Source organism: Schistocerca piceifrons, chromosome 4 (genome assembly GCF_021461385.2).
Source record: "Schistocerca piceifrons isolate TAMUIC-IGC-003096 chromosome 4, iqSchPice1.1, whole genome shotgun sequence".
NCBI lineage: Eukaryota > Metazoa > Arthropoda > Insecta > Orthoptera > Acrididae > Schistocerca > Schistocerca piceifrons.
This window is the reverse complement of record NC_060141.1, coordinates 30,712,937-30,721,968: the sequence shown is the minus strand read 5'-3', so window position 1 is coordinate 30,721,968 and position 9,032 is coordinate 30,712,937.

The following is a 9,032-nucleotide window of genomic DNA, read 5'->3' as shown; positions in this document are numbered from 1 at the left end:
GACAAATGCCCTCATGTGCATCCCTACCGCAGGTTACACGTTTGGCTGTGTGTCGACAAGACATTCAAGTGCAGTTGACGCAATGACACTGGTAGCAACACATTGGGTTCAGAATGTACGGCCGGACTGTGATAATTTCATAGCCTGCTTTGATCTCGGATGGAAGCACCACTCCATCAAAAGTGAGACAACGAGAGTGGGTGGGCACTAAGGAGGAATCTACATTTTTCATCACCTGATGAACGGCAATGACACCCTGCTCGGAGAGGTAAGATTGGATTTTAGCCTCGGTTAGACCATCAAGCAGCCTAGTGTAAATAATACCACAGGAAGAATTCAAAATTCTATGAACCTTGACACGAACAGGGTAGCCATGGAGAAGTGAGGCAGCAAGCAGTTGTTGTGATAGAGAATCAGAAGCAGTCTCCAAAAGCAAAGTGCCATTCTGTAAACGAGAGCAGGATGTGACAGGGCCAGCAATTGCGTCAACATCTTTCTGAAAAATAAACGGATTTACAACTTTAAGGACTGACCGTCTTCAGTATGTGAGACCATGAGGAACCATGTTGCAGTGGGAAGTGTCTTTGAATCATTAGCCTCATTACATTTACATTTTGTAGACATTGATTGCAAAGATGATTGGCTCATTGCGAGAAAATTCCTCATGATTGCCAACGTCTCTGATGGCATGCTCCTTCCAGCTGGAAGCCCCCTTCACAAGGGGGTGCATTCGCCTCAGGTGATTCATCACACCTCAGGTCACACCTGCCGAACATGTGACAGAGGGGTCAATTGGCAATTTGGGAAGGTTGCAGCTCAGGCAGTCATCTCTCCCTGGGCCTGGCCTGTACCAGGGGGTGAGTGAAAACCCTACCTGTTGACCCGGGGCTGGGAAAAAAGGGGAAAAAAGAAAGGAAAAGGGAGTGAAAAAACAGTGGTGAGACTGTTCTTATATCACCAACAGACAATGCAGGACATTCCCAGTAACACCCCAAACATGTTCCCCGAGGGAGGGGAAAAGAATAGCAAGAGGATAAACATATAGCATGGAAGGGAAAATATGCTGCAAAGGCTGTGGCCCTGTGGTAGCCCACCAAAGAGGGGTAGCCCCCTGGGAGTATAGCAATTTAGTGATAGTTAATCATTAGTGTAGTGCATAAAATTAGTTTCTAACAACCATTCCCTTTTATACAGAGTGACAATTATTGAACCATATCAAATAAAAGTGATGATGATCACTTTTGAATGGTTTGCATTAGGACATTCAAACTGCATGGTTGGCCACAGGGCACGATGGGAATTAGTATGGTTTGGTTTAGCAAGCCCGCTTTTATTTGGGTTGGTTTGGCAATAAGCAAAATTGATGCATTTGGGGGACTGAGAATCTGGATTTCACTATTGAGAAGTCTCTTCACTCTCAACAGGTGACTGTGTGGTGTGCAGTATCCAGTCACAGAATAATCAGTGTGATATTCGTTGATAGCACGTGACTACCAAACGGTATGTGAAGGCTTCGGAAGATGATTTCATCCCCATTATCCGAAGTGACCCTGATTTCAACAAGATGCAGTCCATGCCAGATGGAGCTCAGCCCCATTGAATCAGGAGAGTGTTTGATGTCCTGGAGGAGCACTTTGGGACTGCATTCTGGCTCTGAGGTACCCACAGGCCACTAGCACGGGCCTCGATTGGCCGCCATACTCTACAGGTCTGAACACATGAGACTCCTTTTCTGTGGGGCTATATTAAAGACAAGGTGTACAGCAATAACGCCAAAACTATTACTGAGATGAAAACAGCCAGTGAGGAGGTCATTGACAGCATTGATGTTCCAACAATTCAGCAGGTCATGTATAGTTTCGCTATTTGTCTGTGCCACATCACCAATGGTGGTAGGCATATCAAACAAGTCATAACCTAAATCCGAATATCTGTAGTTAAATTTATATATTGAATAAAGAGTCTGCATGCCACAGTTTGTAACTAATTTACACTTTTTTTTCACATAGTTCAATAATTGTCACCCAGTAGATACATATCTTGATCAGGTCCACATGCCTCAAGTGTTCTAAAAAGACCTGAGAAACATAATGAATGAATGAATGAATGAATGAAATATACCAACCAGCAAGGAAATATATTGAGGAGTGTTTTTTTCCATTTTCATTTAGGGGATTGCTCTGCTGGGCAGAGGGAGACAACTAAGAAAAATGTAAGAAGTTATAGGCACATAAATACAATTACAGAGAGGTGCAGGGAGAAGTATGTAGACAGTTTTGTGGGAAAGGCAAGGGAAGAAGTTTGTAAAGGAGTGAGGAGTGGTGGACAATTCACTCAACACCCAGCCTAAGACAGATTCATGTATTGTGAGGAGGAAGGGAATAAGAGACACTGGATATGGTGTGTCAAAGACTGTGCGTTAGTAAGCGCAGTGCTAGCTTCAGCTAACTAAGGTTAAGCCCAGGTGGATGGAAGAATAAGACAACACGTTGGAGAGCAAGTTCTTGTCTGTGACATTCAGAGGATAATGGTGTTTGGTTTGTGGGGCACTTGACTGCATGGTCATCAGTGCCCGGTGAAATTCAGGTGATAGCACTGAAATGGGATGTGGTATAGCAGACATTGATGTCTTTTGAGTCATGCTATACAGCATTCTCATCAATTTTTACTGCCAGCCACTGTGGACAAGCGGTTCTAGGCGATTCAGTCTGGAACTGCGCTGTTGCTATGGTCGCAGGTTCGAATTCTGCCTCGGGCATGGATGTGTGTGATGTCGTTTAGGTTAGTTAGGTTTAAGGAGTTCTAAGTCTAGGGGACTGATGACCTCAGATGTTAAGTCCCATAGTGCTCTGTGCCATTTGAACCATTTTTGAATTTTGACTAGGTATCCCCAAGGAAGACAGTTTCTTTTGTCCGTTCACACATTCTGCCAGTCTGATTGCAGTCCTCCCTGTATGGGAAGCTGTTCGAGAAGTGTAAACAGCTTTGAGGTGCTGTCTTCCACTGAAACTGAAACTGAAACAGCCAGTGAGACTCACTTCAGCTGTGGGAAAACCTGCTATGTTTTGTGAGAAGAGCAGGCAAGTGCAAATATATATGGGTCTGTTAATCGGCAACAGTTCAGATGTGGCTAATGGAGAATGCAGATGGTGTATTTCCCGCAGTAGATGAGAAACTTAAATCCATGGAGACAGCAATAAAAGCTGCATATGAGATTGTTTGGGCAAGACTCAGAATAACAAGTGGGCGAAAAATTATAATTATCACTTTTATCAACCGCCAGACTCACCTCCTGATGTAACTGGAAACTTAAGAGATAACCTCTCAGCTTGCTAGTGTGTAAGTACTCCAGTCATACTGTATGCATCAAAGGAAAACTTTAACCACCCAATGATCAACTGGGAAAATTATAGTTTTCTTACGGCTGGGTGTGAGAAGATATCCTGTAAAACATTATTAAATGCCTTCTCCAAAAACTACCTAGAACAGGTTGTTCAGAACCCCACTCATGATAAAAATATATTAGATCTAATGGCAAGAAATAGACCTGCCCTCATTGAGGATGTCCACATCGAAACTGGTATCAATGACCATGAAGTGGTTATAGCAACAACGAATATCAGACTACAGAGGACAACTGAAACAAGTAGCAAGATTTATATGTTCTGAAAACTAGACAAAGAAGCAGTAGTGTGCTATGGTTTGAGAGATGATTAACGAAATGTGTCTGGTTGTCAAAAGAGCAGTGTGTGTAGTCTTCTGTGACTACGATAGCAGAATACTGTCAAGACTGTTCACAAAGCCAATTCTGGTCATATGCAAAGGCTGTTAGTGGCACCGAAGATGATGTCTACCCACTCATGTATGAGACAGGTGCTGAAATTGAGAGTAGCAAAGCAAAAGTGTGAATGCTTAACTTTGTTTTCAAATTTTCATTTACAAAGGGAAACCCATAAGTATTGTCCCAATTTATTTCTTGTGCCACTGAAAAGATGAGTGAGATATTAGTGTCAGTCACATTGGGAAACAGCTGAAATCTAAAACTGAGCAATGCCCCATGGCCTGATGGAATTCATACCAGATTGTATTCTCAATTTCTGGCTGAGTTAGCCTCTCTGGTAACAGTAGAAAACTAAAAAAAAAATTCCAGTAGTTAGAAAGAAACTCAGATCACACCTGTCTAGAAGAAGGAAATAGAAGTGATGTACAAAATTGCCACCCAATATCCTTGACATCCATTTGTTATAGAATCTTAGATCGAATTCTGAACTCAAACATAATGAGGTATCTTGAACTGAATGACATCTTCCATGCCAAACAGCATGGATTTCATAAATATTGATCATGTGGAACCCAATTTGCACATTTTTCACATGACATATGAAAGCCATGAGACAAGACAGTCAGGCAGGTATAGTATTTCTCAATTTCTGAAAATTGTTTGACTCAGTACCAATCTATGCTTATTATCAGGAGTATGGTCGTATGGGGTATCAAGGGAAATTTGTAACTGGATTGAGAATTTTTTGGTTTTTAAGATGCAGCAAGTTATCCGATGGAGTGTTATCTACATGTGTATGTAAATTCTAGTGTACCCAAGGGAAGTGTGCTGTGTTCCTTGCTGTTCATGTTGTCTATTAATTACCTTGAAAACAATGTCAATAGCAACCTCAGGTTTTTTGTAGATGATGCAGTTATTTATGTACATTCTGAAAGAAACCGAAAACATTGATAAGATTTTAAAGTAGTGCACAGATTGGCAGCTTAACTCAAATGTTCTGAATCATAAAATTGGGCCCTTCACAAAATGAGAGGAGGTAGTTTCCTACATCTACACTATTAACAAGTTATAGTTGGAATCTGTAAACTCATACCAATACTTAGGTGTATCAGATTGTAGATACATGAGATGGAATGATGGCACAGGCTCAGTTGTGGACAAAGCACGACTTCAGTTTATTCTAGAATATGAAGGAAACGCAATCCTAGAATATTGTTCAAGTGTGTGGGGCCATACCAAATGGGACTAACAGGGGAAATTGAATGTACACATGGAAGGGCAGCATGAATAGTCACAGCTGTTTGTTTGAACCAGAAGAGAGTGTCACAGAGATGTTGTACAAATGAACTGGAAGACACTTAAAGATATAGTAAACTATGCCAAGAAAGCCTACTTGCAATGTTTCGAAGTCCAAAAGTGACTCTAGGAATATACCACAACCCTCTATATATTGCTTGCAGACGGATTGTGAGAACAAGATTTGATTAATTGCAGCAAACATGAATGGAATGAGGAAAATCCCTAACAATTGGTAGAGGGACAAGATGGCTGCAAATGTTACAAAAGTGACAGTAGAAGAAATTATCTCATATCACAGGTTGGCGGAAGAAAGTTGCAGCCATGATGGAGATGTGGATTTCTGCTCCTAATGTGATGATGATAAATACAGTAAACCAACAGACTCTCTCGATACACACATTTATTGATTTCAAAGTATGATATCAAGCTCCACATGAAGTAAACAGTGGAACAGAACTGGTCAAGTCAAAGAGCTTAGTCTCACAAAGCACAGAGCTCACTTTCCTGGGTTGATAGTTACCACAGATTAGAGCTGGGAGCTCATCCTGACATGTGAGTTTGGTATCTTTGACGAATTCAGCTGGTAACATTCATGGCTTGCTGTACAGAGCGTCTTCTAGAGAAATCTTGGATCACGAACCACTACGGCTCATCAGTGCCACCTTGAGTGCATGGTGCCAGTATTCCACGAGCCCGTTGCTTTGTGGGTGGAAAGCAGTGGTTTGGAACTTACCCATGCTGCCATGGCATACAGCATGACAAAGGGGGAGAAATCAAACTGGCACCCATGATCAGTCTTTATTGAAGATAGGTACCCGAAGCGCAAGATCCACAAGGTGATGAAGGCACAGGCAATGGAATCATCTGTGATATCCAACAATGGTGTGTCTTCAGCTCATCTTGTCACAAGATCAACAGCTGAAAATGTATAGTGGCACCCATCACACAGTGGAAGTAGCCCACGATGTCCCGGTGCAAGTGTCGGAGTCTCCCTTTTGGTATGTTGAAGGTGCCCACTGGGGGTTGCGCATGGCTTCCTGCTTCACCACATCAACAAGGATTGCAGGTTCAAGGCAACATATGCCAGTGCTTGTTGATAGTGGGACAAATGGAGCAGTCTGACAAGACACGTGGTGTACCCTATTGTGGAGGCCTGAAAAGATCTTTTGGCAGAGGGAAGCCAGAACAAGTGGCCAGAGGCTACCAGTAGATGTGTCTCACAAAACTGGAAGAGAACGACCAAAAGGGCCTCAATGGTAATCACTGAGTTGGGGTCCTGCTGCAATATTAGAAGTTCGGGATCCTACCCATGTAGTCATGCTAGCTCTTCAAGGTCTAGCAGGGAAGAGATGATGTTAACCCATAAAATGTAATCCATCACCACATTGTCTGCCACCTGGATTTATTGCACATCTGTGGTGTATCGGGCAATTAGGTCCATGTGTCAAAATATCCAAGGGGGAGATCCTGGGTGGGATTACAGATAGTATCTGCGAATGGCTTGCATCCATGAAAATTGTGAACAAGCAGCCTTTGATGTCCTTGCAGAAAAATCTCACCACCTCATACATTGTGAGAAATTATTGTTCGAAAGCAGACCACTTGCATTGTGACAGCATAAGTCTTCTGTAAAAGAAGCAGAGTGGTTGCATACTACGAGAATTGGAACTTTAATAGTGGCAACTGTTTATTAACAGCATGTAAAAAATAGATACATGTTTCAAAGTTTTACTGACCTTCAAAGTAGTCACCAGCATTGTGTATAACCCATTGCCAGTGACGTGGAAGTCGTAGGATACTCTTAGCAGTGCCAGTTGTGTCGACAGTTCAAGTGGCGCGGTCTATTGCCCGACAAATTTGTAGCAGTTCTGAAGCAAATGCCGTGAAGTGTTTCCTTGAGTTTAGAAGTAGAGCTGAACTTATGAGGGCTTAAGTCAGGGGAGTGCAGTAGGTGGTACAGCTCTTAGCAGCCCCATCAGCCAAATAATCAGTAACAGCTTGCACTGTACGTGCTTGAGCATTGTCCTGCAAAATGATGGCCAGGTCCAGCAGAAAGTGTGATCACTTCTGTCTCTAAGCTGGTCATAAGCTGTGTTCCAAAACTTAACAGCATAGAGACAGAAGTGATGACACTTTCTGCAGGACCTGACCATCATTTTGCAGGACAATGCTTCAGCATGTACAGTGTAAGCTCTTACTGATTTGTTTGAGGGCTGCTAAGTGCTATACCACCTACTGCACTCCCCTGACTTAAGCCCTAGTAAGTTCAACTCGATTTCTAAACTGCAGGAAACACTTCATGGCATTCGGTTCAGAACTGCTACAAATTCGTCAGGCAATAGACCGCGCCGCTCGAACTGTCAACACAACTGGCATTGCTAATAGTATCCTATGACTTCTACATCACTGGCAATGGATTATACACAATGCTGGTGACTACTTTGAAGGTCAGTAAAACTTTGAAACATGTATCTATTTTGTATGAGCTGTAAATGAATAGTTGGCACTATTACAGTTCCAACACTCGTATCACTGACGTGCTGCTGTAGAACCGCACTGATGGATCTGTCACTCGTGTCAGCAGTTATGGAAATGCTAGGATCTAGAACCAGGTGAGTGAGAGTAAGAACCTTAATTAGAGCAGTGTTGAGGAAACTAAAAGCTTGAATCATATCTTCTGTCCATCTTAACTTATGCCTCTTAGATGGGTTCTTTCCAGCCAAGTCATCTGTGAGAGGGGCCCGGATCTCAGCAGCATGGGGAAGGCTCCTGTGGTAGTTTTCCATGCTGATGAAATAGTGTAACTCATGGTACTTCTTATGGAGAGAAAAATCACAAATGAAAGCAACGAGGTCAGAGTGGGGCAGTTTTCTTTGACAATGATGGTGTGGCCTAGGACTGCTAACACTTGGGAACATAGTTGAGATTTGTCATGGTTGATTATGACACCATTATTTTTGAGAGCTTCTTGGACTTCTCCAGGTGATGTTCATGTTCCACCTCAGATGTGGAGAAGATCAAGATATCAGCAAGATACGCATAGCAGAAGGAGAAAGTAAACAATACAGAGTCAATAAATTGCTGCCATGTCTGGGCAGTGTTTTTAAGGCATGAAGCAAAATTCCTAAAGGCCAATTGGCATAATAACAGCCATTTTTTCAATGTCCTTTGAGAACATATGAATCTGGAGGTAAGCCTTTGGCTTTCCTGGATGCTAAACACACATGCACCACTGAGAAGTTGAGCAAAGTCCTGAATATTCAGATTAGGATAGTTGTCAATGGTGATACATGTGTCTAGTTTCCAGTAGTCTCCACATAAACCAAATGAGCCTTCTTTCTTAGGTACCAGGTGTATGACGAATGACCAGTTACTGTCCAAAGAGCATAATACACCCTTGCTTAACAGATCATTGACAACAGATTTCGCTTGCCATAGCTTGGATAATGCCAGTCTGCGCATCTTGTTCTCTATGGATGGTCCCTCTCTTGTGTTTATTTTTGACAGGTGCAGTTAGTAATTGCATTTAAATTCCAGTCTAGGGATCATTAAGGAGGGAAAACAATCTCAGTAGGAGGAGGTGGAGGCACACCGATGCAGAGACTTTTACAAGTGAGGGCTGCCTGTCTCAAGGAGGTGAATCAGGCCTGGACCATGCTTCGGAGTCATGCAGTGGTGGAGGGTCAGCATGTGAAGTGCACATGAAAGTTTCTCTGACAATTCCTCAATAGCTTGCTTGAATGCAGCATTATGTGAGCGAAGCAAGTCAACCGTGGAGCACTCGACCAAAACCTCGACAAGTGAGGAAGTGAGTCAAGCTGTGAGATCAGAACATTCTGAGAGGGTGAACAGAAGTGGGTCCTCAGAGAGTGTGACCAAATGAACTCTTGCGCGTGCCATTAGGGTGATGAAGTAGGGATGCTGTGCGTGAGTTTGGGGAAAGTTTGAGAAA